This window comes from Chiroxiphia lanceolata, chromosome 6, assembly GCF_009829145.1.
Source record: "Chiroxiphia lanceolata isolate bChiLan1 chromosome 6, bChiLan1.pri, whole genome shotgun sequence".
In the NCBI taxonomy this organism is placed as follows: domain Eukaryota; kingdom Metazoa; phylum Chordata; class Aves; order Passeriformes; family Pipridae; genus Chiroxiphia; species Chiroxiphia lanceolata.
The window spans coordinates 13,374,897-13,400,489 of NC_045642.1; positions in this window are offsets into that span (position 1 = coordinate 13,374,897).

Here is a 25,593-nt window from a genome sequence, read left to right on the forward strand (position 1 = left end):
TTCCTGCAGCCTGTGCTGACTAACATCTGATCTCTGCTTCTCTGAGCCATCATATTAGACCATCGACTGTCACATTGTCGTAAAAAAAAAAAAAAGGCAAAATATTTCTCATTCTGAACAATGGTGGTAATGTTTTCCAATATTTTTACAGTAGCTCAACATGATAGAATCACTTTAGAATATGAACCATCCATTCAGTCCCCAATTGCAGCTGAATGTAGTCAAGTTCTCACAATGTCCTGCTTTGTTACGTAGGTCAGAGTAGATCTTTTGGTGCTTTTTTGCAATTGATGTATCTTGGTGTGCCTTGGCTTATGAAAGTTTCATCGTGGCTTTAAATGTTATAAAGCTGTTTTTTTCAGCACCAGTGACCAAGAAGAGAAGTAATTGTATGTAGCTTGGACTTATTTCTATACAGAAATAAGCATGTAATTAGGAGATAATTATAGCTATGAAATAATCTGATATAAGGGAGATGTAAATGTAGATTTCGGATAACTTCTGCTACATAAAAAAAATCTTATTTACCTGTGGTTTTGTTCACTTTTTAAGAACAGCTATTTCAGTTCAGGTCTTGTGATAGGAGGAATGAATTAATTACAGAGCTATCCTTCCTGATGATTTACAACCTTTTACTTGCTGCATTTTCTGTGACAGATCTTCATATTCTGCCCTTGTTGCTTTCCATAAAATATCTTCCTGAGTTATAAGCAAATGTATCAGTCCTCCATACCATCAGAAAGCACTGGAAAAGTGAGTGAATCTAGAGCCATAGCTATTGAAAAGTATCAAAGAAATACCTATGCTGTTTTCTGGAGAAGTATAAGGAAATGGCAGGTACACCTTCCTGAGAAACAGGGCCTTTTTGAGCTGCCAGGAGAAGAACTGGGTAGCAAGTGTTTCTGCGTAACTGGCACTTGCTTCAGAGGTGAGTGGGCAAAGCGCCCTTGTTAGACAGTATCCCACTTTGAGTTGTTCTTGGCCCTGACAATTCCTGAAATAAAAGGATTGGACAATCTAACTTCTCTGCTGAAGATATTTAGGTACGTTGTTGTCAGCTGATTGAAATTTCCTTAAAAACCCAAACCTTTGTGTTGCTACCATCGTCACTTGAGCTGTCTGTGTCTGTCTTTTGAGGGCAACACCTGTAAGCAAGTTTCCTCAGAACTGAACTTGTCATGTCTCTGACACTATCAAACTATTTTCAGAAAATAGTATCTAAGGAGCACAAGGGAAGATATACTTTTTACACTACTTCTAACTGTCAAAGCATTTTTGTAGTTGTTAGACCCTCTGTTCGCTACAGCTATGCAGGCATTTGTGGTATGAAATCCTTCAGCTCTTAAATAGTTCAAACCAGTGGGTACAAAGAAAAGTCAGTGGATTCAAAATAAAAATGGTGTTCTATATATAATTTAGTGCCTCTGTCTTATTTCAGCCATAGCAAATCGTATGATACCAATAATATTGATATAAGACAGTGTTGGAAATTTTGTACTAAACGGTGCACAGCTTTCAGGGAAATATGCTGGGAAAACCAAAAGACTGGCTCAAAAACCTTATTTTACTACCAGTCAAAACCTTATTTTCCCAGTTATAGGGATATCTTTATATTCTTGACAAAACAGTAGAAAATAAGAGCAGTAAGAAAGGCAAGGACAGACACACCTTGGTCATGCTAGACTGGAACCTATTTCAGCACAAATAACTGTAGCTCTTAAGCTCTCTTGGACTGTGAAAATTCCATTTCTACAAAGTAAAAGAACATATTCACCTGCAAAATATTTTCCCTAGTGGATAAAGTCTTGTGAGTTTTCATGTCAGTGGATTATTACAGCTTCTTTATGAACTTGGGAGGAAAGGGGAATAATCCAACTTTTACCAATTTCATTTTGTCTGCACAAGGTTGTGGGGGTTTTTGGTGTGGGTTTCTTGCCTTCCCCCCCTCCCCTCAAAGCACTACTTTTTTTGTGCTGCATGCATGCCAGGATTTATGACTGAATAAACCAAATATAGAACAGACCACTTACATAATATTTAACATATGTTATAATGTCAGATGTGAGTTAATTTTAGAAAGAGTAATGGAGAGAACCAGACAAAATGGATCATCACTCTTCCCTGAATGTGATTAAGCAAAGAGGAAGGATTCTATCCCACCCCACCCATGTATTCGGTATAAATTTCCTGCAATATTCCTTTAGCAGAGGAATATAAAACTGACTTCCAAGTGAATGTAGACAGATGTTGGGTGGTCCTATTTTGCACATGATTACTCAGTGCTCTTCTATAGGAATACACTGGTTCTCATCCAAGTAAAAAGCCTGAAAAAATAGATTCTTCATCGCACTGTCCAATCCAAAGGTAATGTATTTGTAAGGAACAAAATCCAGATAAAAGATACCTCAGTCATTAATGGACCATTAAAAAATTAGATCAAAACCCATTTGTTGCTGAACTGTGAAGCAGTGTGGGTGTTGCACTGCAAACTATTAAGGCTCTTACTTCATATGCGTAATATGTGTTATGGTGATGTCCTTAAATCACTATTGGTGCTGAAGAACGTTCATTTTGAAAATATGTAAAATTCATGTCTATAAAGAAGTAACTAAGAGTCATACTCTGATCCATCCACTTCCTACATAAATGAGTGACAACTGAGGTATGCAGTTCATGTTAATAGATGTTCCAACACTGTGCATCACGTGTATGGATCTAAAGTGCTAAGGCCTGGCATTTGGCAGCTTAGACTGAATCTGAAACACACTATCCTGTGCAAAATGGTGAGAGGAGAACATTTAGGGAGCCTGTTGATTGCTTCCCTTTGGTTTACAAAGAGCAGACTGGTTATGCTTCACAATATCTGATAAACTGTGTCAGGATGGATGCAAAGTAAAATATTATGAATGTTCCCCACCTGGAATGTTGTGTGGCACAGAATCAGTTCTAATGAATTGTGATAAATCTCTGTAAGGAAATAATCATGAAGGTTTCTCTTATTTAGGAGAAAATTGTGAGGCACCCAAAGTAGTAGCTTGGAGGAAGAAGTGGGTAGCCCAGAAAACTCTCCTTATATTCCACTTAATTTTTTTTCTTGCTCATGTGTTACCATTTTTTACTGGTTATCTCATGTTTCTTCTTCACCTCACAATAATTCTCACAATATCTACTTCTTCTCTTAAAATACATGTAGACCAATAATTAATTCTGTAGCTGTTTGTTGTAAGCCAAATCATCTTAGGCCAATCTTGTATAATTTTCAGTTCAATGAGACAGTCAATAGAGGAATATCTAGGGAGATAAGTTAAAGAAAGGATAAGACATAACTTCTGATATGGCATAACTTTAGCTTGAAAGTTCTGTAGTAGACAATTTTATTTAAGATATAACAGTGTAATAGAAGTCTGTTGGAGCACTTCAATTATGTGAATATGCTCCAGGTAACTGCCAGAGTCTTCATTCAACTTGCTTAGGTTTTTGTTTTGATTGTTGCATGTTAATTTAGTGATAAAACTTCAACAATTATAAATATAGATCCATATAGAAACCCAAAGATTCATTTTCACTTTCGTTTCCTTCTTTCAAAAACAAAACCAAATAAAACCCCTAAAACTTCATAGAATGTTGGGACTTCACTTATGAGAAATTGAGACAATTTCTTTCCTAAACTCTGACAGCTGAAAATTGCCAAGAATTCTGGCCTGTCTACAGATAAAGAGATATTGTATTTTGAAAGATGTTACTAGAATTTCAGCTCTCTTCTCTTCCACTTGTGCTTTACTGGAAGCACAATACAAGCTGAATTTCTTTGTAGAACAGCATTCATCAAGAAAAGCATGCATATGATTGAAATGTTACCTGTTGTTCTACATTCTCACATGCTACATTATGTTTAGGAAAACGCTCCTTAATCATACATTACAGAAAATTAAGCTCCTCCTCTTGTAAAACTGCTGTTTGGTGACAGGATATCACACATCCATCCTGCGGGCAGGTTTCAGGGAAAGTGTCAGAAGTGAAAGCCAGCACTACCAACTGTAGGAAAACAACATTTTGTCCCACAGGGAAGCTGGGTTTTGTGGATGCTGAACTCCTAGAATGTTTGTGGCCACCATTCATCATGACCTAACTCAGTGGTGGGCCAAGTCCTGCATAATGGTTATAGAACCCTGATGGAAACACTGGCTCATTGCAGGATAATTTATTTTGGTTAAATGAGGTTGCAGACTACAAGCTTAATTTTAGGTTATCCTGATGGTAAAATTATATGTCATAAACCAAAGGGAGAAGTTTTGTTTGACCTTCCACAATAAAAGATTGAGGAGTGATGGGAAAATGACAGGAGTGCAGGGGGTTATGTATTAGCTTGAAAACCCAATTGGAAGCAGTTTTGTCTTCTAAATTTTGTCTGATTCTACACTGCAAATAACAAAAAACCAACCAAACAAAATCCCAACACAAAAAACAAACAAAACCATCACCAATACTTTATGGTAAATTTAGGCTATAATGTCATCTGGGCACAGATCTGAGAAAGTACCTAGTATTATAGTATTCCAGGTTCTAATTTGATTAATGAATTTGTTATATTCAAAATCTCAAATTTTGTTATTGCTGATAATGAATAAAAGTGAACAAGAAAAAAACTAGTTTGTTTTTAACATAATCACAGTATCTGAAAAACAACTCAACTGAAATCTGTAAACATAGGTAGCTGAACAGGTAAACAGAAGAAAACTCAACTGAAATTTTATAATAAAGCAAATAATAGGTAAATAAGTTCCCTGCACACAAATACAGTTATCTACTTATTCATTAGTCCAACCCTTTGCTTTGGATATTTCTAGCAGTAATTTTCTAGAAAGTAGAAAAGTATGGTCAAGTTCTATAAAAGACCTCAACAGAAACCCCAGTAGATGCTTCATCCTGTTATCCTCTGTTTAGTAGTAGCTGACCTGTGGATTCAAGATCAAGCTTGCACGATATTAATGATATTAAAACTCTGACCACTTCTCACTATCAAAGCAAAATAGTCAAAGTTGGTTTTAGTTGTATTCAGATTCATTGATAATATTAGGTCAAGAGTCCATTGTCAATTATCACTACAATATTGATGCAGAATTTGAAGGTAAAATTCTCCTTTGATTGTGATTATGAAATGGCTTTAAAAGTCTGAACATAGTCAGAGCTTCCTCTCTGGCTGTCACTGATGTCATGGCCATGTCAGTAATGCCCTTAAAGGGCAGGACTCTGACACTCTCTCTCTCTCTCTCTCCTTTGATTTATAAATTCCATTTCATAATAGCAAAAAGACACTTAAAGGAAACTCTTCAACTTATTGCTTTATCACACTACCTAAGGCATATAATAATCCTCAAAAAATGCACCACCTGTCATGTCTTATTCCTTAAACATAGGTCAGAAAAATCTGCCATACTAGACAGGATGCTGTAAGTGCTACATTGGAATGACCTCTGAGGGCGGGTAAAAGTCTAATTGTATCCCCCAATTCCAAACCTGCAGAATCCAGAATAGCTCCAATTAGAGTTTAGAAACATGGACACAGGGAAGGAATGATCTCTTCTCTAAATGTTGATCAAACCACACAAATGGCATTAACCTTATATAGTTATATATAACCTTATTGACCTATATAGTAGCAAAGCAGATGCTTCAAGACAAACTGCTGCACCCTTCAATTATTTAAGTAAATCCTTTGGAGCGTCTTGGACTGTTTTGTTTTTGTTTTTTTTTCCCTAAAATATGTTAGATCAAGGTATTATGTAGATTCTTAGGAAATCTTTATGATCTCAAAATAATTGTATCTTTGCTTTAAAGATTAATATCCAAGGGATGTATTCACTTCATATGAAGGTGGAGTGAAAAGGGGAAGGAAGGAAAGAGCACAGGATGAAAATGAATTCAGACAAATGAATTGACCAGAGGAGTAGTTCCCTGGGTGTACTGGCTTGCTCCTCTGTGTTATTCTTACCTGTGAAGGAAATGCATGTGAAAAGATGTTGTTTGGATTCTGTGGCTAAAAAGAGGGCAGACTGCTATGAAGAACACTCGCTCCTGAAGGGCCTCCAGACTTACATGGTTTTAACAGGCTCTGGATCAAACTCTGAGGTCAGTGGAAATGATTGTAGTTGATGTCTAAAGCTGCAGAGAGCTTTTATTTGGAACACATTCTCACAAATAACAGAAAGAAGTGTTTGGGCCAAATTTACCTGTGATGAACTATCATTAATAGCCTCAGCCCTACCCTGTTGATTTGTCAGTTATGATTTTAGTTGGGTACTTAATAATAAAAATAAAAAGAGTCTTTAAATACTAAATCAAAGAAGTGGACAGTCATATTCTTTTAAGAGGCCATATTGCTTATTTCAAGCGAAGCTGGTAACATTCCAATGTTCTTTTGATAAGCATATTAACCAAGACCAAAGACCATGGGAACAAAAAGAAAATGGCACTGTGGGTTGTGCAAGTAAGCATTTTTGTTTTCATTTCTGTGCAAGACAAGTGGTATTGCAGGATGATACAGACCAGAACTCATTGTTAATGCATTTTTGCTAGGAAGTTCTCAGAAAACAAGGAATCTCTGGAAACTAAGCTTTCAGACAAGGTCAAGGGTAACAAAACGCTTCTGGACACTATTCTTCAGGCTAGCAGTCTAGTCTGTATTTTTCTCATACATTGGTTAGAAACATTAAAAATAACAGTTTAATTATCTTAGTAGAAATTTACTGTGACATGAAAAGTATACTGTCAGTTTTGTTAAAAGAACTTGCAGGTACTCTCTCTGGCCTTTAGCCTGTGTGCCACTTTTTGCTGATTTATGGTAATTTTTCTATTGGAAAAAAAAGGTTCTTTCATTGTTACTTTTTGAAAGCTATACCAAAAGATGAGAAATTAAGAGCACACTTATGCAATGCCCCACAGAAAATATCTAGTAAAATTAATTTAAACCAAACAGCTGTCTAATGAACAAAGTAAACAAAACATATACACTGTGGTTTCCCACAAAAAGCTTTTATTTATATTTAGAAAAATGCTACTTAGGAGAATGGATAAAACACTCTACTATATACGTATGTACAAACTGTTCTAAGTTGATCATATTCCTTTAATTAAGGCATTTATGAGCTAGACCACTTTCATCATAACAAATCTTCTGTCCTTTACTTAGTCAGAATCTTTTGAAATATAGGAGCGCTTAAGAGAAATGGAAGCTATTAAGCCTAACGTATTTGTATTTAGCAAATAGGTCTTTTGCATAAACAGTAAATCTCCTAGAATGTGTCACAGCATGTTAGTTCCTGCACATGGTCCTACAAAGTAGACTTTTCCTTTTTGTCCCTCCTTTAATATGACTGCCTTCAGCTGCATCTTGGAAGTCCTGCTCACCATTCCCTTTTCAGTGAGCTGGCTTCTTAATTTAAAGGCAACATTCTGGGTTTTAGATATGAAGAAGCATATCTACAACAAAATTATAGTGTTTTCTTTCTGATTATAGAACAATGAGTTTGTGGTGTAAAATTTATAGGATCAACTACTACAAATTAAATTAGGAATGGATTCTTTGTTCTGTGATTTAGACCTTTTTGTTGTGTTCTCATTAAATGGATGTTGTTCAAACTCTTAAAGTAAAATCTTTTTATATCTTAAACTTTAAAACAAAACCAACCCCTCCCTCTGAAATATGTCATAGTGGCACCTCTTTGTACTTGGGCTTTTTTTTCCAGTCTGTGCCAATATGTAGTGTTCTCCTGACAGATTATTTTGTCTATAACTGTCTTTTGAAGTTGCTCCCAGTTACTTTCAATTAAAAGAAAACTTTCTGTACCAAACTGACTTCCATTTTTTTTTCAAGTAAATATGCAACCAGTAACTATAGAGTTGCTGATTTCTGACAGTTAAAACATCTTTATTCTAGTTTTAATTGACCCTTTGAGGAAAAGAGAAACAAACAAAGAAAGGGAATGTATACTTAAGGCTAACTTAATTTGAACCTTTAGCTGAGAGTATGTGTGGATTACTCTTATATGATTATTTAATACAGAAGCTGTAGAGAACAATTAAAGAGATTTATAACAATCTCAAATATAACAGTTTTGTAAGCCTATCACAATCATCTTCATCAAAGGTGCTTTACTTCCAGATCACAACCTTAAAGATTCATTGCATATTGAAACAGTCTTCCAAGAGCATGACACTTTCAGTTTTTCAGGCCAGAATACATTTTTTCATCAGGTACCCTCTGCAGAGAGCCCTCATTAAATTATCATTATAGATATCTTCCATTATAATTCAAATCATAATCACAGTAATTTATACAGTCATATCTGTGTTTTGGTTGGGCTGAGACATTTCCTGGGACTGATCTTGGTAACCATGTCACAAAGGCTTCTACTTGAATCGCTAGTATGCAATCCAATTCTATTCTTATCCTGCACACAATCCTTCCTTACTTTTCACTTTCTGATATAAACTCAAAGGGACATGTCCTGTTTGAATGCTTAGGTCTGAGAGGGTCCTCTCTCTCACCTGTTGCTCACAAAAATTGTTGCATATGTGGAAAAACAGCTTCCTCAAGAGCTGGTTACAGGTGAGTACACGGAATAAGAGAGATGGTGCCTGTAAAATTTAAGAGTGCAAGCAGTGCCTTTTTACCTCTGCTGTCAGAAACTCGTTGTGCTGGTTGAATCTTCGCCTCCTCCCGTTCTAGTGGACTCTCCAAAAAAATTCCTAATGTTTCATCTCACGCCATCCCTTTTTGGTCTCTTCCCTCTTGTCCTGGGGTTAGCTGCAGGTATTCTTTCCTTTCCCCTTTGAAAGAGCAGCAGGAGATGGAAAAGCCTAGCCCTTGTATCTTCTGTGGAGAGACTATGGGGTGATATTTGCTCACTAAAGGGGATGGTATATTTTGTTTGGGTATGTGCTTGCTCTCAGAATTGTGCTTCTTGACGTACAATCTGCTATTATCATCCCATTTTTTCAGGCTGACTGTATGAAATGGCAGAGGGTATGTTGTGTGTGCCAGCCTCTGAACTAAATATCCATTGGGGTTTGAAGACACTACTGTAAATCAAGGGTTTGGGTCTTGCACTTGCTTCCCGTTTTCTGTCCCTTGCAGGAGGTCAGAGTACATAACTTGTCAGCCATAAAAAAAAAACCAAACAAAAAACAAAAAACAACAAAACAAAAAAAAACCCAACCAAACAAAAAAACCCCCATAAAAAACAAAGCCAAAACCAAACCAAAACAAAATAAAAGCAGGGAAAAAGAAAGATGGAGAGGGTTGTTTTTTCAGCTTCTATGAAATGCTCACAGCACAGCTCCATGAGTTGTCAACACAATGAGACTGGCAGCAAATTTTGCCAAGAGACAGGAAAAAAGCCCAGAGGTTTTAAACCAGCATTGCTACTGAACTCCCTGTGTCATCAAACCATGATGTAAATTTTTATGTGTTCTTCAGAGAGAAGGCTACACTACTGTTAACATCACTATAGATTTAACTTTGCATGGATTCTTCTTCTGCTGAAATACCTATGAAATCCCGTTCTCAGTATTTCTTATATCTGTGTCCTCTCTTGTTCACAAAGGTAGCAGCCCTTTTTCCAAAATACCAGCCTTCATTTTTGCTCAAGAAAGCTACTTGCATATGAATCTCACTCATTCAGAAATGGTGTGGTTATGGGCACTGTCTCAAGCAGTTTCCCCTGCTAAAAAATTCAGGAAGTCATGCAGTAAAAGTTAACACAGCATATGAATTTTGGTTAGCAGAAATACACCCCTAACTTTTCTGGCTTTAAATTGCCAACAGTTTAAAAGAAAAAAAAGACATTTGCATGTAATAATTAACATTTTTGTTTTCATTTGCCACTGAAAAGGATTCAGGCAAGAAATTATGGGTAGATCTGACCAAAGGATGAAAATCTAATTTTGTGGTAACATCTGAAGTTTCAGCACATATGTTCTTCGATGGAGTGAAAAGAAATCTCCTGAACACACTTTTAAAAAAAATTGAATTGACTTAAGGTAGAAAGGTGCTTGTATAGGTTAGGGTGTCTGAAGACCCCTCTCCTTACTTGCCACACAAAACTTGCCTGTTGAACCAGTAGCATCCCTGCATTCTACATTTGATATAACAACCTTTTCAAAATCTACCCTTTCTCCAAAGTTGAAAATGTTTTGATTACTTTTAATACTAAGACACAATGAATAATTCTCCTAGTTCAGGCTATAATTTACTGTAGTTTTCATTGCAGCTAAATTGCATAGTTTTGGGTTTGTTCCCACAACAGTTTTCACATCACATTCTAGTCTGAGGACATCATATGTGTTTAGCATATATACATAGCAACATGCACATTTTCCACATGGAGTGTCTTTGGTTCCAAGACCTGATATAGGACAGAACATCTGTAATAGCATCGTTATTGCTATTTCTGCATGTTGTATTTATTCTAAGTAGAGAATTACAGATTGAAGGACTCCCTGAATTAGTTCTTTTGGGATTTTTTTTTTTTTATTTCTTGTAAATAATAGGAATGATAATGCTAATCATAAACTGAGGAGCAGATCACATTGCTTTATGACAATTTGTTGTTTTTAACATTATGGCCGGTAACATTTCACTCATGAATGCAAATTAGTCTGCATGAATAGTCATGAATCAAGGAAATATGGAAAAATGAAAGAAAAAGGCTCTAAAAGTTTATATGTGACTACTGTCCTTTGGTACTTAAGGTGATGAATGTTAAAGGTGCATGTTTTTCATATAGGAGTTTTGCAGAGATTTCTGAAAAGTGTTTCTTTAAATCTGGCTAAAGAAAGAACAGTAGTTTTAGAAAAACAAGATTACGGTATATGTATTGATCCAGCTATTGGTATGCAGTATGATTTTCAGCTATTGAGCAGAGATAGCTCTCAGTATATGCACAAAGAATGAAGAAGTGGAGCTGATGGTGTGTTCTGAAGCTGTCCCGTCTCTTGACATTAGGAATGTTGAGGTAGATCTTATATTAAGAGAAATTAGTTTTGAAGATGCAGAATAACTTGTGTAAATGCCATTTATAGTGGCATGTTATTATTGAGACCTATTAGGTCTATTATTTTGTCTGAAATTCAGGACAATTGCATCCTTCTGGTATGTCTGTTTCCTGTGATTGTTCATTTTGGAAAGTCAAATTATTTGCCTAGTAAAACTGCATACTTTTCCCAGGAATATCTGTAGTATCCTCTGGTACTGAATAGCTACTGATGTCCACCTTTGAGGACAGTTTGGAGTCTGTGAAGAGCTTCAGGCTCACAGAACATATAAACAGCCTTTGTTATACTGACTCATTGGAAGGTGACATATAATTTTGAAGTTTCATTTCCTTTCAATTAGCAGCTGATTACATTTGATGAGTTACAACATTGTTTCCCCCATGCCAATTATGAGTCAACATAGTCAATGAGTTTTTAAATCTTTCCATTTACAGAAACAATAGGAAATGATTAAAGTGGGGCCAATCTGTTCACTACAAAGGAACCTCCCTTATCATTAAAAAGTAAGAAAAATGAATAGGTTGGTATTAACCAGGTTAGATAGACAATTCACTTAAATAGCATCATGTAGCAGTAGCTGGTTTCCTGAAAAGAGATCTATCCTGAAGGCCATCAAAAAAACTAATAGAGGAGTTGGTATAGGTAAGAAGTATTTTCTGTCTCTTTTTTTCCATCAGTAATATTCAATCTGTCCGTAAATATGAATGTTTCATATATGTATGTTTTGTTGTACAAATATTGAAATGAGACTATGATATTTAAAGGATTTGAATTTGTGTCTGAAAAGGTCTTTGCCATGGTAGTATAGATTAACCCTTGTAATTAATATAGCTGGTAAGAATTCCTTCTCCATCATAAGAACATATCAGTGATGTACTGTATAGGCAAACGAGTTCTGCTGTGAGCAGATCATTATTATCCGTATTATTTACCTAACTAAACCTTTTTATGTCTTGATAAGGAGAATTCCCTTGTAGTTTAGGTGCAAGCCAGGGGTTAAAGAAATTTAGCTTCAGATTTCCTGTCTCAGAACCTTATATTTCTTGGTGATGATCCTTTTCTACTTGACCTTTTGGCTTTTGAGATTGCAAGGTCGATGCTGCTTTATTTGACTGAACTCCATCATGTGGATATCTGGGGTCAGGACCCATACACAGCAGAGATATAGATACCAAGGAGGGAAGAATAATGTAATATTTGGGTCCCTTTTTCACTCAGAGAGATAAAGGGTAGGACAGTTGTATTTTTGGATGGAAAAAGAAGTGGTTGTTCTTAAATGTCCTGGGGTTATGATACTGCTATTGTTATTTTTTTAAATTAATTGCTTAGATTCAAAGTTACCTAGTTTTCCAATCAATAAGGAAAGAATGAGATGGAAAGGAGATGGTTTCACAGTTAAAATCCTCTTGAGTCATTAGTCTTTGGTTTAGTGAAAGCAAAGGACCATATTTTGCCATTAAATTATGAAATATGTGATGGAAAACAGAGTATCATGGTGAGTAGTCTGTCACGGGGAGGTGAGCAATATGACATAATTTCCATCCTATTTTATGCTGTGAAAACTGTCTATGCAGCACTGTGTGTTCAACAGCATGTGGCTGGACTGGGATCGTTATGGTTAGAGGACTCTTGCTGTACTTTGTAACAATCTCCTCCTTTTATCACCCACTAAAAATTCATACAGTGATCTTTTTGTAGGTTCTCCTCAACATTTTCAATTCCACTTGCAGCCATCATACTTTATAAAGGAATTGTCCTCCAGCCATAACTTTACTGCTCCTAATGGCATGTTCCTTGGGAAAGATGAACAGCTATTAAAAAAAGCTTGGCTCAGGATGATTAGATTGGATTTCATCTCTTCTGCCTCTTTTGTTTGAATTTTTAGAATTATTTGTTTTAATTCCACATCTGGGGAAAATTCCACAGTTTATTTATAAAAATATCAGATGAAACAATCAGTGTGATCCTTTCTAGTTTTAGAGTCTAGAGATATACAGTAACTGACTGGAATTTACTTTAAGTGATTCCTTGTTTAGGTTGTCTGCTAATATAAAACACAATAACTGGGATGATTCCACTTCAAGAAACGTACTCATTCCATGTCCCCATCTTAAGATTTCTAGTCAGAGAGTAGTGGTAGAAGAGAAAATTATGGAAAAAATTATTTCCAACGATCAAGAAATTCATTGTATAAAATCCTGTCTTTCTCCTAGACCAGAAAAATGCTTGTGCCTTTTCATGACAAATTTAAGTCCAGACACAGTTGGAGGCTTGTGTTCTTCCTATCTGTTTCCACTAAGTCTAGTGCTTGCATAAGATCTCAATCCCATCAGAACGTGGCTTCAAAGGTTAACTGTACTGATTAGGATGGACTGAAAATATGCTTAAAATTAAACACATGCTTAATAATCCGTGACCTAAGATTTTGCATGAGACTTTTGCATGAGTTTTATTTGAAAGTCTAAACTCCAAACCTCTGATTTTGAGGGGTTGTAAATGAAAGTTTAACATCAGGCAGTTTCTCCATCAGCTGTTATGTTTCTAAAACTCAAACACGGAACATATCATGTGAAAAAAGTCCCTTGCTATTAGTGTATTTCATAGAAATTACAGATTAAAAGTGTCTGCTCAGTCATCAACTCCATGCTTCTACAAGTACATACCTGCCCTTGGTTTGCATACATATTCTTTCTCATAGAATGCAAGTTAAATAACAGGTACTTTTTTTTTTTTTTTTAAGAGCAGCATAACACATCTAATTTCTGCAATTTCTACCTATGGTTTTCCTCTTAAAGGTAATTTGTTTCCTTTCAAGTAATTACAAATTGTACATTTCCAGTCACATTATGCCAACATCAAGACTGATAACTAACTAGTTTGATTCCACTCTTATCAACATTTCATGAAAATTAGAAGTGAAAACATCACACTGGGACCTTTAGAGTTGCTTTAAGTTGTTTTGAATAAATACGGTCTCTTATAGCTCTAAATTAGAACGGTAAAAAAGGTTCCACTACAAGGTGTAATGCATCTCTCTTTATGCTTTCTAAGAACCCTGGAAACCCGTTCATCCTGTTTATTTTACTTCTACTGTGTAAAGGCATTCTTAAAGTTGTGTATGAACAGTATTTTAGGTTCTCGCATAACTTAAGCTTTACTGGATTGAAATAATATTTCTCTAGCTAGTGTTTGAAAGCAATCCCGTTTGGGGAGATACAAATCATTCATTTTGATTTGGCAAATATTGTCTGCTCACAGTAATCATTTGGCAAAATCATTTTTTACAGTCTTTTTTTCTCTGTAAGAATTGGATATTTAATAGTAAAATGAGCATGTTTTAGTTTGGGGTTTTGGGGGGGTTTTGGTTGTTTTGGGATTTTTTTTTCGTTTTTTTGGTTTGTTGGTTTTTGGTTTGGTTTTTTTTTTTTAAGTGAGAATCCATGATATCTCTTCATCAGAAACTCATAGATTATTTTGACCTAACTTTTATATTGTGTGAAGATTCTCTGCTCAAAAGCAATTTCTAAGATCATACCTGAAGTAATCAAAATTTCAAACTAAATTTTTCTCTTTGAGAGAGGAAGAAGGTGGAGGAAGCAATGGTAAATGTCTTAATAATATTTTGAAATTAAAAAAAAAAAAAAAACAAAACACACCAAAACTCCCAAATCACAATAGCAACTTGTATTTTTCACTCAGATTTGTCTTAGTTATCTTTTAGAACATTTCTCTTCTACGGATTTAAAAGCACATTCTAAAATGCTAGTTTTGAATATTTATGAGAGTATTCATCCATTGGGCAGTAATTCAAGACAATTGATTGTTTGCAACAGAAAAAAGAAAAAAAAAAAGTGTTTGATTCTCAGTTTTATTCCTGAATATAGTGCCAGTCTTTCCTCCAGTACCAAAATTTTGCTTGGATAGTCACTAAATAGTTTTTGTATTTCTTTGATGATATGCTGGTTTGGTATATCTGTACACAAATAAGGCATGTGAAAGATGCAAACATAGAAAGAAGATAATTAGAATTAACAGATGAAGAGAGTCTGAGAGAGATGCACAAATGTAGCATCTTTGCCAATAAATCACCAACAGGAATGATTAAACAAGAAAATATAGTATATACCTATTTTCCAGTTCTCTGATAAGCAATATGGTGGGAATAATTCTTTGGCTCTCGAGTTACATTCCATGTTAGTGGGTTAGTAATGGGTCACACATGACTGATTTAACAGAATAAAGGCTAAGATTAGATTACTCTTTTTAATAAAGTGAGCATACTTTAGATGAGAATGTTTTGTCTATTCATCAAAATTATGCATGTGGTGCCAGGCATCCTCTTCTTTTAAATGTACCTCATTGAAAATACAGCAAGTTAAACACACCATCTAAGCATGTAGGAGCATATTGTAGCTACTGTGGTTTTTTATATGCCATGAGGGAAGCAGAAGTGCTGCACGTGAAGCCAGTTTCTAGATACAGGTTTCAAATACCAAACCTGTGCCTGCAATATTTTCTTATGTACATTAAAAAAAAATGGAATGTACAGTATATATATGCAAGTAGTCAGTAGAAAGGAAGAAAAAAAATGTTTCCAAGCATAATAGATGAGTCTTTGAGGCTGAGACATAAAATTGACTGTCAGAAGATCTGATTTCTGATTTCCTATGTGAATTTTTGTTTGTTTGGGTTTTTTTCTTGTTGTTTTTGATTGGTTTTTTTGGGTTTTTTTTTAATTCTGTCAAATTACTTCCAGTCAGCTGCTAGTTATACCCTGAGATTTTCAGGCAGTTGCCAGTTGCATTTCACTCTCTGTAAAAAAGGTCAACAAGACTTCAGGAAATCTGCTATGATAATGTGTGAATTTTGAGTTTCTCAGATGCTAGGAAAAGCATAAAATTTAAAAATGAAAATGGCAGCTCATCTGTGAGGCAATTGTATTGCCCTTTGATCACCTATGAAATGTGCTCATTTTGCCACGTAACATCCAGTTCATGTTTGCACTCAGAATTACAGAAGAGTTGAGGTTGGATGGTCATCTTGCCCAACCCCATGCTCTAGCAGAGTCACCTAGGACAGACTGCAAAGAACCATATCCAGACAACTTTTGCATATCTCCAAGGGTGAAGGCTCCAGAGACTCTCTGGCAACCTGTGCTAATGTCCATTCACCTTCACACAGAGAAACTAAAATATTTTCCAGTGCCCATTTGCAAACTGAAATCTGAAAGTGTTTGAAATCTATAGGTAAAGAAGTTTTGATCATACTGGGAGTGGAAAACCCCATTTAGTTCTTTTAGTGCTCTCTTGAGATAGTGAATCACTGAGGGATGCCTTTTTATGACCTGTTGTACTTGTTTGGTGCTTCTCATGAGGTCTAGGGGGAAGAAAAAAACCTTGCTCCTTAACATGCATTGATCAAGACCATTGGTTTGGAAGCTCTGACTACCTTTTTAAAGGTCCCAGTGGGCTATGCCGGGGGGTTAGGTTCAAAATATGGCAGCCTAGCAGGTAGAACCCTTGAGGGTACAGATGAGAAGATGATGAGGATGCAGCAACAGCTGGAACTAGTCTCAAAGGAGGGAAAGTTGACAGTAACCTTCAAAATAGGTTGGAACAATCAGTGAAAGAATGATGACCTGCTCTGTATGACATATTGCTGGGTAGTGTTGCCAGATGAGTTAATAAAGCCATTGCTTAATTAAACCACATCCTTTGCATCATGTCTTCCTGCACAGTCAAGCTGTGTGCTTTCTGGCTTGCATGGTATCATCAATAATACAGATTCAACAACTAGATCATCTGTTGGTGGTGCAGGAGTTAAAATAGAATGCAGCTTACTTCCTCTTAGCTGTATTTGGCTGTACAGAACTAACAGGAGTAAAAAATGGTAACAATTTATTTTTATCACTTAAGTGAGTACATTTGGACTAACTACATGTGGAGAACAGATCTACTGAATAAGACTTTTGCCTAGTAACTTTTTCTGGCTGTAGCCACATTTAATAATTGTGGTTGAAATGCTGGCTTTACATTTAAAAAAATGTTGACAGAGTATCTTTCACAAATAGGAACATGCTCATATGATTCTAAACATATGCTACACTCTTTTCCCACATCTACATCTGTTTCTTTAATTGATATTGTATTTTAATTATTTTAGATTATAAATACACACTAGGGCTGATAAACACATTTTCTATCAGATGTTTCTGGAAGGAAAACTGTCGCCACAGTTTCTTTTCTTTGTAAAATATTTTTTCCTTTAGTATTTTTTAAGCCTTCAAAACTTTATAATAGAATTACTTCTCTTTTATAAATATAGGGCAAAGTGCAGAGTGCTTAAATCTATAGTGAGACAAACTTCAGAGTATAAAAGAAAGCTCACAGTAGGAGAGTATTTGCTACCACGCAGTGCACTTGTTTTTCTCAGAAAGAAGTAAATTCTGGTATTATAAAAAAGCTAAGTCACAAGTTAATGTCAGTGAATTGCAGAAGAAGCACAGCAGCAATGACACATGCCATAGTGTTCTACCCCTTCTTGATCTCAAGACATATTTGAAACAATCTGCAATTAGAAAAAACAGTCACTAACCACACTAAACTATCCCCTGCCAGTACTGACAGATGAGTGTCCCTATCTGAAGATCTCTATTTCATAAGGTTATTTCTTTACATAGAACCCAGTTTCTCTGCTTTCTCAATTAAATTAATGGTAGATGGATGAGAGCTTAACTTTTTTTCAAACAGAGGTAAAGGACTAGTTATTATACCAAATATGGGTAAGAATTGTAAATTACGTTCCATCCAGTCTGGTGTTGATATTCCTAAAAGATTCCTTCAGTGTTGGCCTTATCAGTCAACTCTTCACTTCTATTTACTTTAGCAGTTGCTTTAAAAATTCATTCCAACATCTGACTAAAATCAAGAGAGGGAAGTAAATGTATCTGCTCTATCTCATTAGTTAACAGAGACGTACAAAAATTTGATTTTGGTCAGACAATATTCTATAATTAAGCACAGACTATCATCAGTTCTCTACCAGAATGACCTGGGAGGCTGAAATAAGTTTGGTGTTTAGTGAAACATAATTCAGATAAGATGAACATTTTGGACCATTTTTTTTCCCAGTGTTTCCACCAGGACCAGTGGACTCTCACAGCAGCAGCAAATTTTCCCTATTTATGCAGATGGCTTTTATATTTTGATTTAAAAAGCTGCTACTTCTTTATCCTCAGTTGTTATTTTAATATTGGTACTGAAAGCCATGGAACATTTTTGTTTTAACTTATTTAATGACTGATTAGTGCTGGCATCTTAAAGGAAATAAAATACCCTGACTTTGACCAAAGTCACAAAAATGTGTTGAGAATAGCAGATTGCTTGTATTCCCACAGTGGATGAGAAAGGCTGGCATATTATGATGGAAACATATGACTAAAGAAACAATATATATTATAAATTATATCTCATGGATAAAGAAACAACTAATGATATAAATTATAACTATTGAATCTAAATGGGGAATGTCAAATAAAATGTACTTTTTAAGGCCCCGAGTCAGGCTTACAGCTGATCTCAGTTCCCTTTGGAATCATAGACTTCATCTTTGCTGAAAATAGGTAACTCCATACATTCTTTTAGTGAATTGATCCACTCTTGCTCTTTCCTTTTAAAGTGAATTCAGTGATGTTGATATTGCCCTTCTTTTTACAGCAGTGCAGAATGTTAAGAATACTTACTCAGAAAGTGAGTAGCTTACACTTGGTTCTCTTTTCCAACAGAAGCTCTTCGAGGCTTCATCTCCTATTTCTTATGCTAGGACAATTTTTGTATGACAGCATTTTTCTTTCCCTTTGAACACAAATCACTTTGCAGAAATGAACTCCCAATTCAGTGACTGAGGCAGGACACGAAGGCTCAAGGCACCTTGATCAGGGATTAAAGCAATTGTTGGGAGAAAGGTGCCTGGATTTAAGTCTTCTGTCTGTAAATTACTTCTCTAATTACATTGAATAGTTACCCTGTTAAAAAAAACAAAACAAAAAAACCAACCACAACACAAACCCACAGTAATTCTTAAGAAACTAGTCCAACCCTCTTTTTATCTACAGTACTAATCTTAGCCCCAGGTTATTTCTGAAAATAAGCATCAGTTTCTGAGAGTGATGCTGAAGTCTTAGAAAGCAGGGAAAGTTAAGAAAAAGCATTCCATATACTTTCTTTTTTCCCATATTGGATAGCTCCAAACACTCTATTCTATTTTTTTATCTATCTATTTTTTATCTCTATGTGCTTAATTTTCACTGGGCATTTAACAGAAAGACTAGATTCTGAAAGGGGTTTATGATTGTCCAGTCCATAAAGTCCTTACCTACATCAAGAAATTGTAGATAGTTTGGGGTCTAAATTATGTGAAAACATACCTAGCAATTACATATTTAAGCAAGTACTGTTTGATAGAGTGGGAATATTGATCCAGCTGTAGGCTATCATTTCTAGCTCATTTACAGGTTAGAGTCTTGTTGAGACAGTTTTCAACAAGGCCTAATATGTCTCATAGAGTAGCACTGCAGGTATTATCCAGTTCATTGAAGTGTTTTTGGAAGTTTTAGTCATTGTAGGAAAATGGCTTTGACTCATCTGCCAGTATACCTTCTTGCTGCATTACTGTTTTAGGGGCACAATGGCAACATCCTCTGAAAGCATTATTGCTAACACAACTGGACTAATACTTATGAGAAAACAGCAAATCTTCAGACCCTGTGTGAATTCACTTTAACCAAGCTGAATTGATAGTAAAGTATTTCTACAGACAACCTCAAAGTGTATTGGAAAGGAAGACTGAACTTAGTTAAGCTGAACTGTGGTGTAAAATTGTGTATTAATACATATGTACTTCAGCCATCAATAGTGCAAAGAAATCATCACAAGCAAGAAAAGATCCAGGTAACAACCCAACAGAGAACCTCCCTGCCATTCAGCCGTAGGAGAAATTCAGCATTGGAAATACAGTAACCCACATTTCTAAGAGGGAACATTTGGGTTAAGGTACCTTTCCTTTTCTTAATATGAAATATGACAGGAACTTCTGATACAAACACATTGTCTCAGCTTTGTCTCACTTCATAATATGTCTGCTAGTAAGCTGTACTGAAGTCACTAAAGTATTTAAACATCAGTTTCTTAGACTTACATTTAATTTTTCCTTAAATTTTGTGCAATATCTGAAATGATAACAGGAAATTCTGACAAACACTAGGTGTTTCAATCTCTGAAGTAGTCAGGTAATTAGAGGTGTAGGCATCCCCATGAAGCAGTAAGGTACTATTCCAGTTGGGTGTGCAAGCTTTTCTTTGGGCTGATAAAACATCTCAGGCAGACAAAGCTTTCTGATTAGGTGTTAACCAGTACCTTCCTGACAAAACAACAGTAAGAGTCAGGTTAAGGGCTGAGGTATCAGGGCTGCCTTTGAACCTGTCACATAAATCAGATTCCATTACTGAAACAGGGCTATCTTCTGCAGAACACAGGTGAGATTAAACATCTTGAATAGCAGATGTCAATTAATTTCAAGCAGTTGATATAAAAAGATGAACTTATTTTTAAACCATATTGTAGGGATATATTTTCATAGAAATTGCAGTCAGAAGCATAGGCATGATTTTGTTTACATAGTGATCCCAGTATCCTCTTTTCTTCCTGCATATAGCAATTATGACTGTGAAGTCATTTGTCTTTCCCTTTTTTAACCTTTGTCCAATATAAATCCATAATTTATTCATTTGCATATAAATACTTTCATATATCAAGTTCTGTACTATTTGTCTATTATTTGCCAAGATTTTTTTATTATTCTGAAGATTTTCTTGTGGAAAATGCAGCTGACCCATGTGAAACTTAAGACCTTGTCTGCTCTCTTCCCTCAGCTGGTGGGGAGCATAAGAAATAGCTGCAGATAAAAAGGTTATGACAACTCGTTTTCTTCTCTGTTGTGAGACCATTTTAGCTTCTGCCTGGTTTGTCTTTGTGTAGCTTGCTAAATCATATCCAAAAGAGGGAGCATTAGGCACGCACCACCTTTTCATCCTGATTACATAAAACAAGCAAGAAGTGGCCTCGGCCTCATCTTCTGGAGAAATTGCTCACATCTGTGCCTAAGATTCTTGGAAAACTCTTCTAGTAAGCTTAGTGGCATTTTCCCTTTAAAGAGTATTAATTTTGGTTGGTTAAGATTTGGTGTCTGTTTTACCTGAGTTATGCATAGAAATAAGCCTTTCTGATACATATATGAGACTCTGGAGGTATGAAAGAATGTCAAAGTTTTAGTACTTTCTGCCCTGCATGGCACATGCTTCTGTAAGAGAAACATGAGCAAAAGCAGCTCACAAAATGCTGTTCCCAAGAAGTCCCAGCACTTTAGCAAGTACCACCTAGGTTATTTTTAATGAAAGTGCTAACTACCTAAGCTATGACTACTTTAAGTACTGAACTACACACAATCTGAGAGTTTAGTCACTTTTGATGTAAACGTAGTCAAAGAGAAGTGGGTACTACTAGAGGATGATTCAGACCTTGAGCTGTAGTTTCTTGAACATAACCTCTTTGTCAAGTCACAGTTTAAGCACCTTCCATTAGCAAAGCGAGACGTTTCATTATTAACCCGAAATAAAGATACACTGAGTTGTATACTGTGGTATTTAAGGAGAAGTGCATTTTACTGTGACCCATTTCTAGATTTTCTGTGGTGTTCTTCGTAGTACTACTCCAGCACTTTGTATATATTCATTTTGACCTTGACTTTTGAAATTGTCAAAAGGGATATTACTCTACTGTTGTTTAAATACACCAAGCATATGTAGATAGAATTAATTTTGTATCAGTAAATATTTATAATTGCTCTCTAACACAATAAATTGTCTATGCTTTGCCTATAAGAAGATGTGAGGAGAGATTAAATATTAAACAGTTTATCCAATATCACACCTGCAAACCTGTTGCTGAGGGTCTGAACAGAGATATCCTTTGTCTTAGGGCCAGAGATCATCTTTGATTGCACATTTAAGTTTTGCATTGGATCTTGCATATCATTTCCACCATAAAAGCTCAAAAAAATCTGTGAATTTCTATGAGGTTGGTGATTTAAACTTTCACTATATAGCTCTAATAGAACGACAACATTAGTTTGCATTTCTGCTCTCACACAGTCATGGTTGAGGTTGGAAGGGACTTCTGGAATTTGTCTTGTCCAACCCTGCTGCTCCAGCAGGTCCACCCAGAGCAGGCTTCCTAGGACCACATCAAGATGGTTTTCTGATACTTCCAAGGGTGGAGACTTCACAGACTCTATTGGCAACTTATTCTAGTGCTCAGTCACCCTCACAGTAAGGAATTGCTTCCTGATGTTCAGTTGGAAGCTCTTGTGTTTCAGTGTGGGCCCATTGCCTCTTGCCCTGTAACTGAGCACCAGCGAAAAGTGTCTTTACACTCTTCCTTGGGTGGAGAATCCAGCCCTTGCTCTTGTTAAACTTCTTATGGTTAGTGCTTGTCTAGCTCTCTAGTCTATCCAAATCTCTTTGTAAGGCTTCTCTCTACCCTCAAGGGAGTCCACAGCTCCTCCTAGTTTAGTATCATTGCTATACTCACTTAATGTACATTCAATTCCTACATCCAGACAATTTTAAACAATATTCAAGAACATTAGCCCTGAAATTGAGCCCTGGGGAATCACAGTGACTGTCTGCCAGCCTGATATAACCCCATTTAATATAACATTTTGAGCCTGACTTGACAGCCAATTGTTCATCCATCATATTTTGGACTTCTCTAGCTGTGTGCTAGATGTTTTGTCCAGAAGGTTACTCCGAGAGGCAGTATCAAAAGCTTTACTGAAATCCCAAAGTGCCACATCTACTGACTTTCCTTGGTCAACTAGGTGGGCAACTTTGTCATAAAAGGAAATTAAATTGATTAAGCAGGACTTTCCTCTCATGAATACAGGCTGCCATCAATGGCTGTGTTGTCTCTCAAATATTTTTCAGTAACTCCCAGAATAACTTTCTCCATAATTTTACCAGGCATGGACAGGCCTGTAATTATCAGATTCTTCCTTCTTATTGAAAAGTGGGACAAAATTTTCAGGCTTCCAGTTGACTGGGACCTTTTCAGACTCCCACGACTGTTGAAAAATAATGGAGAGAGGTTGCACAATGACATCTACCAGCTCTTTCAGTACTCTGGGATGAATCTCATTGGGCCCCATAGACTTACGTGCATCCAGCTGGAGAAGCAGGTCTTGAAAGTCAGGGTTGTCTGAGAGCTTATCAACTTCCCAGTCATGGTTTTCCAACACAGGGCTCCACAGTTTCCAGATCCCAACACAAATGTGAAGACAAAGATGAAGAAGGCATTAAACATCTCTGCTTTGTCTGTGTCCTTATTTGTGAGCTCATCAACTTCATCAAGGAACAGACCAATGTTATCTTTGATTCTCCTTTTGCTGTTAACATATTAGAAAAGCCTTTTTTGTTCTCCTTCACAGTGCTTAATTTTAGTTTTAGGGTTTTTTGTGGTTGGTTGGTTGGTTTTGGGGGTGTTTGTTTGTTTGTTTGTTGGTTTTTTTTAAGTTAGTCAACACACTGAAAAGGTATGATTCTATTCCTACACAACTGTACTGTCTGGGACTGATGTATCTTATGCAAGCTTCTGATTAGAATAATTGGAAGACTATTTTAGGAAGAATTTTACAATTATTTCCTTTTTAAATATTTTTTGTTTCTGAGGTTATGTGGTAATTACTTTTCATGTTGTGTTATTGAAATATCAAAAGAAAATATTAGTAAAGAATAGATTTGTCACCATAAAAATAGCTCACTCCTAGCTCCAAAATCACTTGTAATCTCACTGGATTGCATAAACTAGAAAAATTAAACATAAACATACATGATTGAAGAGTTCTTAATATCCAAAGGGGATGACAATAAGCCAAAGGGAAATAATTCATACCATTGTGACTATGAAAAGCATGTATATTAATAAGTTTAGGAGTTAACAAGTAACAATTATATAAAACCACTCCTTACTAGGACCTTGCTAGTCCTCACATCTAGTCCCAATAAGAATTTGTTAAAAAAGTTATTTAAAATTTTTCTTTATTATTTTACTTAGTCAAAAGTTTCATACTCATTTAATTCGCTTCCATAATTTTGTGATTTTTATATTGTTTTCTCATTTTGGTAAAGAACACAAAGCATGAAGAGTAGAAGAGAATCATAGAATCATTAAGATTGGAAAAGACCTCAAGGATCACCAAGTCCAAGCTTTGACTGATCATCACTCTGTCCACTAGACCATGGCACTGTCCAGTTGTTTCTTGGACACCTCCAGGGATGGTGATTCCACCACTTCCCTGGGCACCATTCCAGCGCTTGACCACTCTTTCAGTGACAAAATTCTTCCTGATGTTCAACCTGAACCTCCCCTGGTAGAGCTTGAGGCTGTGTCCACTCATCCTGTCACTAGTTGCCTGGGAGTAGAAGTTGACCCCCATCTCCAACCTCCTTTCAGGTAGTTGGAGAGAGTAATAAAATCACTCCTGAGCTTCATTTGCTCCAGAATAAACACTCCCAGCTCCCTCAGCCACTCCTCACATACCTTACTCTGTAGAGCCTTCACCAGCTCCACTGCCCTTCTCTGGACTCACTCCAGCACCTCAATGTCTTACTTGTAGTGAGGGACTCAAAACTGTACACAAAACTGGAGGTGCAGCCTCTCCAGGGCCAAGTACTGAGGAACAATTACTTCCCTAGTCTTACTTGCTTACTGTTTGTGCTATTACAAAAATGTCTACAAGAGTAAACTTTAAATACAAGTTAGCAAGATCAATGACAGAAAAAAAAAGAAAAAGAAAATTGAAAATAGAACTTGTATATCATTTCAAGAGATTGCTTTCACATGCGAGGATAATAATACTTTGACCAGGATTTATCTGAGCAGCCTCTACAGAAAATAATTCCTTCTCTTGTGTTAGCATTCAGTGAACCTCGTATTCACTTAATGTGAGCACAATGGGATCAGCTGTCTTGTCAAGTTAATCTATAACATTAATGCAGTGTTTTATCCCTCTTTCTCAGACTCCATGCACATAAAACATTAATATATATAGTTTTCAGCAGAATGTTCTCGTGTCCATCAGTGACAAATGCATAGTTTTATCCCTGGACCGGGAAAGTGACTCTGTACCTTGTCGTTACTGTGTATGGTTGATTCCTAAATCTTTTACAAAAGAGCATGCAAATTAAAATGTCTCCTACATGCATTCTAAAATCAAAGTATATATGTTATCACTTATGCTGTATTTCTGGTTGGTTCTTATACTAGTTGGATAGAATATCAAATCTTTTTGGAAACGTTCTCTCTGAAAAGTGTTGTAACAAAGGAACTGATACTTCGATTTTTAGATGGCAACCATTACTACATGTAATCCATAATTTTCATATGCAGTTTCAATTCCATCGTTACTTGTAGGCAGAAGTATAAA